Source organism: Sus scrofa, chromosome 5, assembly GCF_000003025.6.
Source record: "Sus scrofa isolate TJ Tabasco breed Duroc chromosome 5, Sscrofa11.1, whole genome shotgun sequence".
NCBI classification, from domain to species: domain Eukaryota; kingdom Metazoa; phylum Chordata; class Mammalia; order Artiodactyla; family Suidae; genus Sus; species Sus scrofa.
In genome coordinates this window covers 92,320,769-92,338,216 of record NC_010447.5, presented here as the reverse complement: position 1 = coordinate 92,338,216, position 17,448 = coordinate 92,320,769, and positions in this window count along the sequence as shown.

The following is a 17,448-nucleotide window of genomic DNA, read 5'->3' as shown; positions in this document are numbered from 1 at the left end:
GAATCCACAAGACTGGGGTTGGTGCTAAACATAGAGGAACATTATTCCTTCTTTCCTCGTTATCATCCCGACCAGCCCCCTGCTGCTACGTGGTTACCAACCACAATGAAATGCTTTGTTCAACCTAAATTTATTCAGCTTCTAAAGGATGGTTATTCATTCATTCAGATTAAATTGTATTATTTCCTAGACTGTATCAATCAAATTATATTAACACAGTCACAATTCTCCATATAAAGACTGAATGGTGTAGAGAAGGAAAATATTTTTTTTAATTTAATTGATACTCCCAAGTTAAAAAACACACCAAGACCAAAAAAAACCTCTCCAACTCGAAAGCAATATAAGGCTAAGTTGAAGATGGAGAACTCGGGGAAGATTTAGAGGCCAGATATTAGAAAAGCATCTGTCTGGAACGGGGCAGCTCCCACATGCCGGCACAGCAGGTCTCGAGGCCAAAGTGTTTCGTGAGGTCTTTTGCAGCTCAGGTGAACAATGATTCTTTACATCCATGTTGTAACATGTGATTGCGTAAAACTGCAAAAACCAGAATCCTGTTAGAATTTGATTTGAGATTGGCACCTGTCCCCACAGCAGGCCCACTGTCCTCATGTCTTCAACTTGGTGATAAGCCAAACACGTATTTTAACAATTCGATCCTTTGTCCTTTGGTATAAAATGATGGAAGAGTATTTACTCTGCAGTAATATAAACACACATAGAAACTGGTGCTTGTGGATAAACTTCCCAGAAACTGAAGTTAGTCTTGCTCGAGAACATAAAAGTGAAACATGACACAGTAAATGGATGATCTCAATGCACGTGGAGACTCAGAAGTTTGGGCTACCTACTACTCTTCCCCAGACAGTCCCTGTCTTGGTTAGTGAAACTATCAACTTGAGATCTTGAGCTGGAAACTTCTTCACTTCCCAATTGAATGACCAATTGTGATCATTTGGTCTCCTAAGTATTTCTTGTAAGAGGAGTTTTCTCTTTGTCACTTCTAGGTCTATACCACTAGTTCAGGCCCTTGGCATCTTTTACTTGTCCCACAGCAATACACTCTTATAGAAATGATAACATCTTAAACACATAACAAAGAATATAAGGAATAATGTAAGACGTATGTGGTAAATAGTACCTCGCTTAAGAAATAAAACAATATCCATACAGTGGCAGTAGCCTGTGTAGTACTACTACCTGACCACATGTCCTCGTTGCCCCTAATTCTGCAGCAGTAGTTTCTGTCTTGAATTGGAAGTCTTTTATTTCCATGCATGTTTTTGTACTTTTCGTGTGTGTGTGTGTGTGTGTGTGAATGCTCATCTATATGCCATATACACATATACTTGCTATTTTATTTTCTGTAACTTAGGTTTACCATTTAACATTTTTTAGAGTTATCCATGTTGATTCGTGAAGTTCTAATTTGCTTATTTTTGTAATCGTTTATGTTAAATTGTGACTCAGTTTACCCATTTTCTTGTCAATAGACAATTAGGCTGTTTCTAGTTTTTCCTATTATAAGCAAGGGTATTTTTGAGCATTCTTTTACCTGCCTTCTTAACTAATATGCATGAGTTCTTTAGATTATGTCACTAGGAGTAGTGGATAAAGAGATATCATATCTTTAACCAGGATTCTCTCTCAAGCGCCTAAACCATCTTTCATCTCTGCTAGCAGTCTACGTATACCTTCTGCATTCTGCCCTCTGAAGAACATTTGACCCTTGAACAGCAGGAGTTTGAACTATAGGGGTTCATTTCCATGTGGATTTTTTCCAATAGATACATACTGCAGAAGCACACAATCCATTGTTGGTCAGCTTCCTGGATGTGGAACTGTGCATGTGGAACCGTGGATATGGAGGGTCCACCATAAAATTGCATGTAAATTTTTGACTGCACAGGCATTAGTATGTTGTTTGAGGGTCTAATGTATTAGGCATTACTGATTGTTGGCAGATCTAATCCCAAGTTGACCCAAGAGCTGGATCCGGGCAACTGGAGGCTTATCACCCCTCCTCTGTCCGTGGAATGTATTTTCTACCCACTGTGCCCACAGTGAAGTCATTTTCAACGATTCAGCCTTGGGAGAGCAAGGTGTTATTGAGACATACTCTGGACTGAATATGTGACTGAACCGTGTTTAGGTCTCTATATAAACTTTTAAGATTCTAATGGATGGGTGTGGAGAGCTACTCATCTTGTTGGCTGTCCAAGATAAGTGTATTGTGTAAGTCCCCTAGTTTATTAAATCTGCTACCTACCAGTCCCCTAGTTTATTGATCTGCCTCTTTCTTTAGTCTCTTCTCACCCTCTGTGTACAAAGGCTGTACAAAGACCAGGTTCATATTGCACCCAGGGAACTCTCAGGTTTGCAAACTGACACTGACTTAGTTTTTACAAAAGAGTAAAGTATTTAATTAGTCATCATCTTGATTTTGATTTGTATTTTCCTATTTCCTTTTTTTTTTTTTTAAGGGCTGCAAGTGCAGTATATGGAAATTCCCAGGCTAGGGGTCGAATCAGAGCTGTAGCTGTCAGCCTACACCCCAGCCACGGCAACGCCAGATCTGAGTGTGACCCACACCGTAGCTCATGGCAATGCCAGGGATCGAACCCGCGTCCTCATGCATACTAGTTGGGTTATTTCTGCTGAGCCACAACGGGAACTCCTAACTTGTATTTTCTTGATTTCAAGTGAGATGCAGTATCTTTAAAGATTTTATTTTGACCACCTTGATTTCTCCTGTAAATTGCCTGTTTATAGTATTTCCTTTAGGTCATTTTTGTTTTTCTTACTGATTTGTAGGTATTACTTGTATAGTCTAAAAGCCAATTTTTTAATTTATTATCTTGCAAGAGTCTCTCCTTTGCCTTGTGGCTTGGATTTTTCTCACTTTTTGAATAAGATCTTATGATAACAAAACTTTTATTTTCGTGTAAGGGGATTAATATTTTCCTTTATAAATTATGTATTTGTCTAAGAAAGTTTTATCCTAATCTGAGGGAAACATTTTCTTCTTAAATTTTAAGATGTTGACCTTCATATGTGGAATAGTTCACCAGAATTGATTTTTTGTGTATATCATGAAGTAGAGAACTGATTTTATTATTATTATTATTGCTGTTACCATTATTATATGGAAGACTATTATTGAAGTTTATCTTTTTCCAGTGATCTCCAGTGACCATTCTAAATCAAGTTTTTATGATATATGGTATTACCTGCGAACTGTCTGTTTTGTTCCATTAATCTATTTTCCTATTTTTTGTGAAATACTACATTGCCTTAATTCAGCATTTTAATCATCTTGATATCTAGCTCAGTAAGTATCTGCATCTTCTTCTCTTTTTCCTCTTCTTCTTCAGAAATGTCTTTAACTCTTTGGAAAATTTTATTTCCATACACCTAAGTCTCTCTTTTAAGTTTTATGAAAAACTTTGGATTTTGCTTAGAATTTCAAGAATTTGGGTATTAATGAGGAGAGAATTGTCAAATATATGTTTTTTAATCATCTTATCTACTGACCTGCTTTTTTGCTTTTTTATTTTGTTGCTATCAAGTCAGGAAGATTATATTTTTAAAGTTATGCTTTAGTGTTCCCAGTTGCTGAGATATAAAAACGTGATTTGAAAAATAATTCATTTTATTTTTATTAATTTCTCTGAACTGTCATTGATGTTAATAATTTGGATTTAAGATTCATTTGAGTTTTCTAAATGGACCTTTTTTCTGAGAACAATTGTAATTTTATTGCTATCCTTGAATTCCTTCTTTTTCTATTTATTCCTTATCTTATTTTGATGGATATGATCTCCAGTACATTGTTTAATATAAGGGGTGATAGTGAGTATGTTTGCTGATTATGTGGGGAATACTGAATTTTAGCACTAGGTATGGAAGTTTGCAGTACTCTTTTTTTGTTCGTTTTGTTTTCTTTAAAGATGTATAACAGGAAGTAAAATGACAAATATGAGACAGTTGCCACATAAAAGTCTGCTGACATTTGGGTAATTGAGCCTTTTAACCGCTTGCTCCCACACCAATGGCAGACGTCCACTTCTTGCTCAGCCAAACCATTTTCTGGCAGAGAAGACTGGACAGTGGTGTGAATTCCTTCAGTAGCAAATGTCCTATCATGTTAATTCACTGCTGTTTGGGGAAAACTTTATATGTTTACTTTCGAATCAGCTTATTTATTTATGGACTTCTGTATATAAATATTATGAATAAATAATTACATAACAGTGAGCAACTAGAAATTCCCTGCATGTTTTCCATAATTCTTACCCTGTTTCTTCTATCCAATAAAAAAAATATTAAATTATATCAAAACAAAGAAATGGAACAAAGTCCTGATTTGAGATCAGTAAACTCTTCATTATCTTCAGTCTTACCTTTAAAGACTCTTCATCTCTCTAACTGAGCAGATATCTGGCTTTTTCCCTACGGGTCCCTTTCCCTTAAAGCCCAGTGAAACAGTGGCTTGCCATCTATTCCGTCTTGCATGTTTGTACCCTTAGATTATTTGTGGTTTACCCTCGTAATCAGCCTTTTCTCTTTTCTTCCTTCTTGTCACGATAATCTCCAGAACTCCCAAATATTTTCTGTTGAGCAAAGACATTAATATCTGTTCCACAGTGTCTCTCTTCACCTCAGCTTTTCTCTTTCCATTGAACCCTCTACTGTCACCCTGGCTTATTCCAACCTAACTAGTTACTCCGCGCTCTACCCTCTTCATTCCATGTGTGCGTGTCCACTTAGAGTTATCATCAGTATGATAAATATTCCATTGCAAATATTACCTTTCTTCCTTGACATGCTATCATTCTGAAACACTGATCTGAGAAATGTCCAATTCTAGAATTCCTTGTGTTGTTCCTGATTGCCTAAGCATCACTGAAGAAAAAAAGACTATTTGAATTTGCTACTTTTTTGGTAAGTATTTGAGAATGCTCAATGTGCATTTGAGCAACGAATTTATACCAAGCACTGATATGAGTATTGTGGTACACATGGTAACCAAGAAATAGAAAGCCATTTCTTGCCAATATGTTATGCAATGAGTTTGTGCATGTATATCCTTTATTATATGTGTTTGTGTTTGTGTGTGTGAAAGGATAAAAGAAGTACAGAAAAAATGTTGATAGTTCTTTTTCTAAATTTTAAAATAGGAGTTTCCGTCATGGTGCAGTGGTTAATGAATCCGACTAGGAACCATGAGGTTGCGGGTTCAGTCCCTGCCCTTGCTCAGTGGGTTAACGATCCGGCATTGCCGTGAGCTGTGGTGTAGGTCGCAGACGTGGCTCGGATCCCGCATTGCTGTGGCTCTGGCGTAGGCTGGCAGCTTCAGCTCAGATTCAACCCCTAGCCTGGGAACCTCCATATGCCACGGGAGCGGCCCAAGAAATGGCAAAAAGACAAAAAATAAATAAATAAATAAATAAAAATAAATTTTAAAATAGTAAATTATTTTATTTGTTCTTTACACTTTTTTTTACAATTTTCTATGCTTTCTAAATTTTCTATAGCAATTGAGTATTACTTTTCTTATTAAAAATAAATAACTTTTAAGTGTGTGAAACTAACAGCTATGAGAAATTAAAAAATGTTTTGGTAATTTTAGACATAAGCATAATATAACAGTGTAGGCCTTTGTCATCCCCTTGATGAAGATAACCAAAAAAGAGAAACTTAAATTATTCACAGAATTTGTGGTGATATAAACTTTTCAACATGCAAATTAAAGAAAAGACCAATTCAAGTTGACCAGGTTCACTAGTCATGATCCATGACTAGCTAACCATCCCATGGTCATAACAGATTCAAAAATTAAGGTATCAATATATTAAAATAATAGTAACAATAGTTCACACAATTGAGGAGCCTATACTCAAATAATATGCAACAACAGACAACAGCATTAACATATTTTTATAAACTATCTGCATCTTTACATGGGATTATTATTCTTTGTGCCCAATCTTAATTTGCTGATTCACTAAAAATTTACCTCTATTTCATATGCAGTTGAAATATCTTAATATTAGCTTTATGAAGCTAAATTAAAAAATTATAATCTACTTATAAATCCTTTAAAAGGGGCAAATATGTGCACAGCGGAAACTAGCCCGTAATTTTGTTTGAAACACTGTATTCTGCTAAATATTATTTGTCACAATGAACAACACTGTTTCCTACTTGGAGAAACACATCATTATTTTTATCCCGTTGTAGGCTACAATAATCAAGCACATTCTACAACCAAATCATAACAGCTAATATGATGCACCGAGGCATAAAACATGATTTTATGAACATAACTTTGACGGTTGAAGACTCAAGAGTTATGGAAGTTCTCCTGCAATTCCGTGGACTGCACATTGCAGTTTATCATTGTTTGACATCAGTTTTACCTTTCCCAGTTGCGTACTTCACGTATATCATGTTGCAAAGGAAAGTGGGTAACTTTGAACTCATGTTTATGGACAGATACCATTTTCATTATTTAGAGAGGTAAAGTGAATTCTCTTGTATAATATATTGTTCAAGCCTTATCAGTTACTAACATCCAGTTCTTTGCTACATCTCCTTAAAAGAAATATACGGTGTTTGCTGGCATTAGCAATGAATACAATGGAATTTCCAATTTCGATTATGGACGCTCAGCATTTCAAGACAATAGGTGATTAGGCAAGAAATCAGTTTCTTGTGTGGTGGATCGAATTGTGATATTACTAAATGCTGTTTGGCAAGGAGACATGGAATAGCATAAAAGGTAAGTACAGGAGACTTGGCTGATACTATCAGAACAAAACTATGTTGGAGGGTCAGTAACTTTAGTGTTTAAATTTGGTATAGACACCTGGCAGAAAGAAAAGACAGCGAGTAAAAAGGGGAGAAAAACTAAAAAGGAGAGGAAAGAAGTCATGTCACATAATTCTTATTATCCTCTGAGGAGGTTACTACACTTCAGAAAGACATGTTGCTGCTCTCTGCATTGAGACTAAATATATATCCATCACAGGCTGTGTGACTAATACATCTAACAGTATCATTAATAGCTTCTTTTTTTCCAGATTTATTGAGGAATAATTGACAAAATTGTATATATTTAAGATATATGTGATGATTTGATATACATACATATATATAGTGAAATGATTGCCACAATCAAGTTATTGTATTCATCACCTTATGTAACTAACTCTCTCTCTTTCATTCTTTGGTAGTGAGAATGCTTAAGGTACACTCAACAAATTTCAAATATAAAATATTGAATTTAACTATGGGCACCATGCTGTATATTAGATCCTCAGAACTTGTTCATCTTATATTGGAAAGTTTATATTCTTTGACCTATATCTATCCATTTTTTCCATCTCCCAGCCCCGGGCATCATTCTACCTCTGTTTCTATGAGACTGGCCTTTTTTTTTTTGTTTTTAATTCCACGTATAAGTGATACCATATAGTATTTGTCTTTATCTTGGTTATTTCACTTAACATAATTGCCTCTGGGTTCATCCATGTTGTAGCAAATGCAAGATCTGCTTCCTTTTATGTCTGAATTATATTTCTGTCTGTCTGCCTATCTGTCTATCTACACATACATACACTGACCATGTTTTCTACATTCCTTCATCTGTGAACAGACACTGAAGTTGAACCTGACCAATGTTGACTTTCCTCAGCAGAAGGGAGAAATAAACTCGTGCATAAGTGATGAACTTAACCTTTGACAAAGGCACTAAGAATATACCACAGGGAAAGGACAGTTGCTTCAAGAAAGGTCTCAGGAAAAATGGACATCCAGAGGCCAAAAAATTAAACTGGACCCTCCATCTTATACCACTTTAAAAAAGAGAGTGAGAGAGACTGTTTATGAACATTGGAAACAATTTGATTCAGGGTATATGTTAATAAATATTAATTTTTGTAAAATATTTATAACTAGTTCTATTTTTTTTTCTTTTTTGGCCACCCCCAAGGCATATGGAAGTTCCCAGGCCAGAGATCAAATCTGAGCCAGAGCTGCAGCCTGTGCCTTAACTGTGACAATGCGGGATCCTTAACCCACTGCACCGAGCTGGGGATTGAACTGGTGCCTTCACACAGGCAAGCCAGATAAGTAACCCACTGCACCACAGCAGGAACCCTAACTAGTTCTATTTTGATATATTAGAACTAACTTCATTGTCCCAAAATGAATATTCTCATGGAAGTTTCTTTAATGTGTGTGTGTGGTATTTTTTCCTAGAAACATACTGTTTCTTGTTTTCGTAAGAAGTGCATTGGAAAAATGGACTTCAATAGTTTCAATGCAATAATTTTGCACTCTGGTGAGAAAACTGTCAATAAATAGCAATCTTATTTAAAAATGACAAGGATAGTCAACTTGGAGTTGCTCTGTAGTTTCAATGCATTAGAAATTTTTATTGAACCATTACATGAGTCCACACTAGAACAAAAACAAAAACATTATATCCAAATTGTATTCCTTCTAGCAGCAGAATAATTAGGATAGAATGTAAAACAAAACAAAACAAAAAAACTGTTTCAAATGGCATCAATTTTGATTTAAAATAAGTGGGAATATCCCCAGTAACAATTTTAGTTAATGGGAGACTATTATACAAAAGTAGTGAAATACTATTATTTCTAATGACAGAAATAACCACAATTTCAAGTTCAACCAAGAGGACTGAATAATAGTCATAAATTGGTTTTGTAATTTTTTTTTTTTTTTTTTTTTTTTTGGCCATGCCAGCAGCATGCAGAAGTTCCTGGGCCAGGGATTGAATCATGCCACAGCCATGACCCAAGCCACCGCAGTAACAATGCTGGTTCCTTAACTTGCTGTACCACAGGAGAACTCCTGTTTTTCTAAATTTTACCAGTCTATTAAATGTATAATTTGACGTTGTTTAGTTGCTCTCTTAAGCTAATATACTGATAAGCCAGAGCATGTGTCAGATACGGCAGCCCTAGGAGCACCATTTACAGTATACTGAACTTTATTTTTAGATAATTGTAGTGCAGTGGAAAGAAATAATACAGAAAAGTTCATGTACTCTACCCACTTTCCCTCGATCATATCTTACAACAATACAACACAGAGCCGGTATAGTGACAGTGATACAGTCATGATTCAGAACATTTTCATTAGCATGAGTGTCCTTCGCGTTGCTCTTTTAGAGCCAACTTACTACTCTCACTCCTCTACCCCTCCTTCATCCCTAGTAACCAGTAATATATTCTCTGTTTCTATAATTTTGCATTTTAAGAATTTTATATAAATGGAATTGTATAGTATATAACCTGTAGAAATTGCGTTGTTTTGTTTTGTTTTAGGGTTGTACATGCAGCATGTGGAAGTTCCCAGGCTAGGGACTGAATCAGAGCTGCAGCCGCTGACCTACACCACAGCTCTTGGCAATGCCGGATCCTTAACCCACTGAGCAGGGCCAGGGATCAAACCCACGTTCTCATGGATACTAGTCAGTTCATTACCACTGATCCGCAGTGGGAACTCCAGAGATTGGTATTTCTAACTCAGCATAGATCTATGGAGATTTGTCTAGATATATGAATAGTTCATTCCTTTTTTATCGTTGAGCAGTACTCCATGGCATGGAGGTGCCACGGTTCATTTAACCATCCCCTCCCTGAAGAACATCTGGATTGTTGTCAAGTTTGGGCTGTTTGTCTAAAGCTGCTGTTAACATTGTGTGTAATATTTGGGTGAACACAAGCTTTTATTTCTCTGGGATAGGTGTGCACATTTCAAGGTCATGTGGTGGTTGCATATTTTGTTTTTAAAAAAACTAAGCAACAGTTTTCTAGAGCACTTTGTTATGTTTTTACTCAATTGTCTTTTCCTCTTTTTTGCCAGTTGTTTATTTATTTATTTTTATGGCCGCACTGTCAGCAATGGAAGTTCCCTGGCTAGGGGTCAGTTCAGAGCTGCAGGTGCCAACCTTTGCCAGAGGCACAGCAAGACGGACCTGAGCCACATCTGTGACCTACACCACAGCTCACAGCAATGTCAGATCTTTTAACCCAATGAGAAAGGTCAGGAATTGAACCCGCATCCTCATGGATACTAGGTGGATCCTTAACCTGCTGAGCCACAACAGGAACTCCTCTGCCAGTTCTTACGTTGAATAAGTATTGTACTTTTCAAATTCTTTTCTTTTCTTTTTTTTTTTTTTTTTTTTTTTTTTGTCAGAGCTGCACTGGCGGCATAGGGAAGATCCTAGGCTAGGGGTTGAATTGGAGCTGCAGTAGCCGCTGGCCTATGTCACAGCCACAGCAATGGCAGATCTGAGCTGCATCTGTGACTTGTACCACAGCTCACAGCAACACAGGATCCCTAACCCACTGAGCAAGGCCAGGGATTGAACCTGAGTCCTCATGATACTCGTCGGGTTTGTTAACTACTGAGCCAGACAGGAACTCCTCAAGTTTTTTTCTTCATTAATTTATATTATCATGTAATATTTCTCTTTTCACTTATTAATATAGGGGATTACGCTAATTTATATATTAAATATTGAACCAGATTTGGATCTTTGGAAAAACTAACGTTGGTCATGGCATATATTCTTTACATATATGATTGAATTCTGTTTTCTGAGATTTTTTTTAAGTATTTTTGTGTATGTAGTCATGGGAGATATTTATCTACAGTTTTCTTTAGTTGTATTATTCTTACCTGCTTTTGGTAGGAGGATAATATTAGCTTTGTTACAAATGAATTGAGAAGTGTTCTGTTCTGCTTTCTGGAAATGATTGAGTAAAATTGGTGTTAATTTTTCTTTAAATGTTTGGTAGAGTTCTTCAGTGAAACCATCTGGGGCTGAAAGATTTCTTTTTTGGGAGTTTTTTTTTTTTTAACTTAATTTTTTAAAATTAATTAATTCATTTATTATTTTTTTTTTTTTTTTTGCCTTTTCTAGGGCCACTCCTGCAGCATATGGAGATTCCCAGGCTAGAGGTCTAATTGGAGCTATAGCTGCCGGCCTACACCACAGCCACAGCAACACGGATCCGAGCTGCATCAGCGACCTACACCACAGCTCACAGCAATGCTGGATCCTCAACCCACTGAGCGAGGCCAGGGATCGAACCCACAACCTCATGGTTCCTAGTCAGATTAGTTAACCACTGTGCCATGATGGGAACTCCCTAGAAGCATCATTTTTAACCTTTAAAAAAAATCTACAGGTACAATATGTAAGGAAATGAAACATTTGTTTTTGATATTGTTTTTCTTGTATACACATAGTGACTAGCTTACTTTCACTTGCTTCATAGATAACAAAGAATTAGGTAAAATAATCAGTCATTGGATGAGTGTAAATATTGGTTCAGCCCATAACCATGCAGACATTTGTAGGATACATGAAATAAAATTCCACCCTTTCCATGTAACTTACTCTTTTGGCTTGACCTAAGTGAAAGCATTTGTGCCCCCTCTGTCTACTGCCCCAGCTCAGTCTCCTTTTTCAACATAGTAAGTGAGGTTTGTGCCATTTCAATACAGAAAGCAGTAAGAAATACAATAAAAAATACAATTAAGAGGTCTAAAAATGCTTGTCAAGAGACAACTTCAGATTATTACATAAGCTTTTTAATACAAATTTGATATTGAATAAATATGTACTTTGGGAGAAAAATTACCAAACCAATGTGAGATCTTTTATAGCTATTGGCAAGAGCATCCATACACAGTTATAAGAGAGAATTTGAAGTAGACAGTCAAACATGCTTATATTCACATCAGTTCCCTTTCTGTTATGGAAGCTGAATCTAAACCTAGCGGCTGATAAACAGGGAATGGAGGAAGAGACAAACTAATGATAATTGCAGAAATATTTTAGGATAGTGACAGAGAATTAAGATAGGTGTATTTTAAAAAGGAAAATATGGAAGTAGGAAGATTATAAGATAGTTTTAATTTTCATATATCTTCTACAAACTATAACATTCATGATTTAAAAAACTTTCAAAATTATCTCTTAATCATACTTGATAGAGTTAGGTATTCCTTTCAAGTTCATTTTAATATTATTAAAGAAGAAACTGGAGGCTCAGAGGTGATAGATGATTTGGTCTAACTTTTCAGTCAGTAGAGAAGCGGACTTTTGATTCTAGGTCTAGAACTCATTGCGCTGAGTCACAACTGCCTCTGCATTAGAAGAAGACTTTTGACACACTACAAAAACCCACTAAATTTAACAAGCGAAAATGTATTTTCTTGTCTTTATGCCATCCAAATTCTCACATTCTGCCAATGCTCCATTTTCTATATATATATTTTATTTATGTGTATTTGATTCCTCACTCTAATTTTAAGATAAGAATAATAGTTAAAGGAGTTCCCGTTGTGGCGTAGCAGAGACAAATCCGACTAGGAACCATAAGGTTGCGGGTTTGATCCCTGGCCTTGCTCAGTGGGTTAAGGATCCGGCGTTGCCATGAGCTGCGGTGGAGGTCACAGATGTGGCTCGGATCCCGCGTTGCTGTGGCTATGGCGTAGGCAGGCAGGCAGGCAGGTCCAATTGGACCCCTAACCTGGGAATCTCCATATGCCGCCAGTGTGGCCCTAAAAGGACCAAAAATAAATAAATAAATAAATAAATAAATAAATAAGAATAATAGTTAAAAACCACACACTGTGACTGTGAGTCATTAAATACATAATTAAAAAGCCTTATGTATATATAATTACTTTTCAGGGAAATTTTTAGTATTTAGAATCATGTGCTTTCATGAAGGGACCCTATAATTTTTGTAATATAGCTGGTCTTCTACGGTTTAAATGTGTAGTTATATAACAAAGCTTCTATGACTGAATGGTTTTGAATCAAGACATGTAGAATTTTTTTTCTGAAGAAATACTAAGTGTTGTCCATTTTGCTACAGTCAGTTAATTTTAAGATATTAAAATCAGTTCAATAGACATCAAATGCGAAATCTACCATGCTTCAACCGAGTTTTTTTTTTTTTTTCTTTTAAACACTCTTTCCCATGTGATGGTCAATTACAGATATTACAAACCAAACCAAATTAATGAAACACATTCAAATGCAAAGAATGAGGCTAAGTAATCTAAACCCTGATAATTTTAAAGGGAGGCCTGAACTTTTTTTTAAATGTTTTTGAATTTCTTTTTTTTTCATTTTATTGGAGTTTATAGTTCATTTACAATGTTATATTAGTTTCAGGAGTCCAACAAAGTGAATCATTTATACATATACATATATCCGTTCTTTTTACCCATATAGCATTTTACAGACCATTGAGCAGACCTCACCATGCTATACAGTAGGTTCTTTTTAGTTTTCTATTTTTTATACAGTACCATATATGTGTTAATCTCATCCTCTCAATTTATCCCTCCCCTCCAGTTTCCCCTTTGGTAACCATATGTTTGATTTCAAAATCTGTGAGTTTGTTTCCATTTTATAAATAAGCTCTTTTGTATCATCTTTTATGAGATTCCATATATAAGTGATATCACGTGGTTATTTGTCTTTGTCGGACTTACTTCACTTAGTATGATAATCTCTAGGTTCATTCATTTTGCTGCAGATGACATTATTTCATTTTTTAAATTAATTAGTTAATTGTTTTGCCTGCACGTGCAGCATGTGGAAGTTCCCAGGCCAGGGATCAAACCCTTGCACAGCAGTATCCAGAGCGGGTGCAATGACAATGCCAGATTTTTAAACTGCTGCACCACAAGGGAAATCCATTTTGTTCTTTTTTATGTCTGAGTAATATTCCGTTGTTTAGAGGTACCACATCTTCTTTAGCTATTCTTCTGTTGTTGGACATTTAGGAGAGGTTGTGGAGAAAAGGGAACCCTCCTGCACTGTTAGTGGTAATGTAAATTGGTGCAACCACTATGGAAAACAGTATGGAGGGTCCTAAAAAAACTAAATATAGAACTACCGTGTCATCTAGCAATCCCACTCTTAACATATATCTGGGAAAAAACCATAATTTGAAAATACACATACACCTCAGTGTTTATTGCAGCACTATTTACGACAGCCAAGACATGGAAACAACCTAATGTTTTTGAATTTCAATAGAATAACAATCTCTAGCAAAATTAATTAAAAAAAAACAAGTAATGTGCTTTTTTTCTCCCCAAATAATCTTAAATTACCGTAGAAAATTAATAAAATAGTTAACATTAAGATTATAATTATCTGCTTCCTTTTCTGGTTCCCCCCATCATAGTTGGAGAACAGCCATTATTATTTCATAAATCATTTCTCAGTCAGGAGACTCAGTGTTGATATTTTTTTTTAACATGGGATCAAATTACTCATTAATTTCTTCTTATGTTCTAGAGTCCTATTCAGTTTGATAATAAATATTTGAGAAAATTAAACAAATGGAAATATACCCATTAATTTATACCAAGGGAATAAGCCTTTTATGACAAATAAATCTGCATTACTGAACACTGAGACATTTCAAGGCACTCACCGTATTAGAGTCATCCAACAATTCAATCGAGAGTACAAAAACCATCTTAAAAAAACATACAAGTGCTTTTAAAAATGATGATAATCTTTGTGTAGATTTTTTAAATTGAGGTTTCAAATTCAATTAGACTTTAAAGTTTCTTTGTTTCATCTCCCATTTTGATAGGGGGAAAAGTGAAATGTTTTTCTTTCAATAGTGAATTGGTTAAACCAATTATAGACCATCCGTATACTAGATTACTATGCAAACTTTATTAAGTAGGCAGAGAATGTCCAAGTTATTAAGGTGAAAATAGCAAAACAGAATGTAGGAGGTGATGCAATTTTAGTGTATCATCTATTGTTCATCAGTCTACTAACCTGTTTATCATCTACTTAAATGTCACGTGTGCAGGGGAAAAAAATAACAAACACCTATCCTTGAAGGTGACACACCAAGGTGTTCATAGTGGTTATCTGGAGGTGAGGGGTGGGGGTGCAGGAGTCGGTGCAGAGAAAGCAGCTTAAGGGGGCTTTCATTTTCTACTTCTTTAGTTAAGTGAAATTTGAATAATTTGATTTAGCAAGTATTTATTTTATAATGACAACTTTTAATTTAATTTTATTATTATTATTATTTTTTGGCCATGCCCACAGCATACAGAAGTTCCTGGTTAAGGGATCGAACCCACTCCATATCTATGCAAGCCACTACAGTGACAATGCTGTATCCTTAACCCACTGCACAACAAGGGAACGTCACTCCATATCTACCCAAGCCACTACAGTGACAATGCTGTATCCTTAACCCACTGCACAACAAGGGAACACCAAAACTCTTTATTTTAGAAGAGAAAAAAGAATAGGGAATATTAATTATAGGTTTGTGGGACTTCAGCCTCATTTTTAGTGTCTGTAATCCTGGTGTTCAATCAGCTTTGTTTCCCGTGTTACTAACATCTGGAAGCCATCAGGGTGTTCTTTTTTATTGTCATAGATCGTATTAAACAATACATTGCTCTGAATGCAACGTGAGTTAGTAAGAGGAATCAGAGGCACATGGAGTTGATATATTTATTGCCTGTTTTCAAAAGGTGTGTCAGGGGAGTACTAAGACAGGGAACTCTTCAAGAAGAGGGTAAATGACTCTGAGCAGAATAGAATCAAGTACGGTTTTCTCTGAGGGAATTAAGGAGGAGAGATGAGATTAAGTAGACTTCAGGGTTTACTTTCTCCTCAAAGGCAGCCTGCCAAGCCTACTTAATCTAATTGGCAAGCTACTCAGCATAATGACACATTTTCATAAAAGTGTATTAGGTTGTGATTGGGGGGGATCCCAATCAATGTGATTTGTTACTGCCTATCTCTACATAGCAGTTCTGCCTGACATAATTTTGCTTAGAGTCCAGAGACTTCTCAGCTCTGGGTTTACAGACAATTCGGAAGTTGAGTGTGGAAGATGACGAATGTTCTTCGCTTTGCTTGGTCACAGATATTAAGACAGCATTTGTACTAACTGCCTTTGCCGGCTTTTTCAAAGGCTATGTAAGCTTCTTCCCCAAACACCTGACCTTTCGTATCTAGGATTTTCTCTTGACTCCATCACGAGTCTTCTTTCCTGACAAAACTGACAGGAAATTTGACAATCCTCCTCCAATCTCAGGAGACTCCAAACACTGTTTGTAGGAGTTCTCTTTGTGCCCACTCCCCCAGCTCTGCATCTTAGAAGTACCACCTTTCCTGCTCTTCTCCCACACCCATTAACTAAAGAATTTTACCCCAAAATTCTATACCATATGTCACTAAGTGGCAGAAGAAATCTAATCATTGGCTGGCAGGTGTGCTTTTTTTTTTTTATTACATGAAGAGTTCTTTTATTTGTTTGTTTAGTTTAAGTTTAGCCAAGCCAACAAAATATCAGAATATTTAACATAAAAGGTTTGCTGAATTATTTGGAGTATTGAGGACAAAAAAAAAAAAAAAAGCAAAAAAATCAAATAAGCCATCAAACAGAAAATGTGTTATCACTGGGCCCTGGTCTCAGACCTAACAGTGGTGGGATGCTAAGTACTGCTCTCTTCTTTACATAGTCCCATTCCACCTAATGTCCATCTCTCTCTCTTGTCTCATACATCCATTTGTTGTGCTTTTTTATGTGCCTGTTTGGTACCTCAAAGCACTTGATTGAATTGCTTACCCATTTTCCATATACCACAACCCTTCTCAAAACAATTCTGCTATAGAAGAGTGAGAGACAGAAAAGACAATGTCTGGGCCCTGCTCTGTGTCTGCTGCTCCTAGATCACAGGGTTAAGGTAAAGGAAGAAACATTCAACCCTGGGCATTTCAGATCCCATGAAGGTTATTGAGTCATAAACTTTTTTTTTTTTTCTTTTTTCTTTTCCTTTTAGGATATGGCATATGGAAGTTTCTGGGCCAGGGGTCAAATCTGAGCTGCAGCTCCCAGCCTATACCATAGCCACAGCAACGCCAAATCCAAGCAGTGTCTACAACCTGTGCAGCATTACTGGATTCTTCACCCTCTGAGTGAGGCCAGGGTTTGAACCTGCATCTTCACGGACACTGTGACAGAGTATTTACCTGCTGAGCCCCAACGGGAACTCCTGAGCTATAAACCTTTATGAAAGTGACTGAGTTTTGAAAGTCAGTCCCATAAGAGACAATTGTCTCCACAAATAAAGTTGTCAAAGTCAAACTGTCGCATATAAAACCAAGGCAAACCTTTTAGAGATCACTAGAGGCAAATTTGCAGGAAGGTTTCTTGGCTCTCGAGTTCTTTGTTTATAAATTCACTCATCCTGTTTACTCAGCTTTCCATACTGAAAGATCTATCTCATACATTTGAGCACTTAATTACATGCCCGTATCCTTCTCTTCCAAATTCACAGGAGTAGTTATACTGTCAAATCATCTTAAAGAAAACCTAAGGTCTGTCT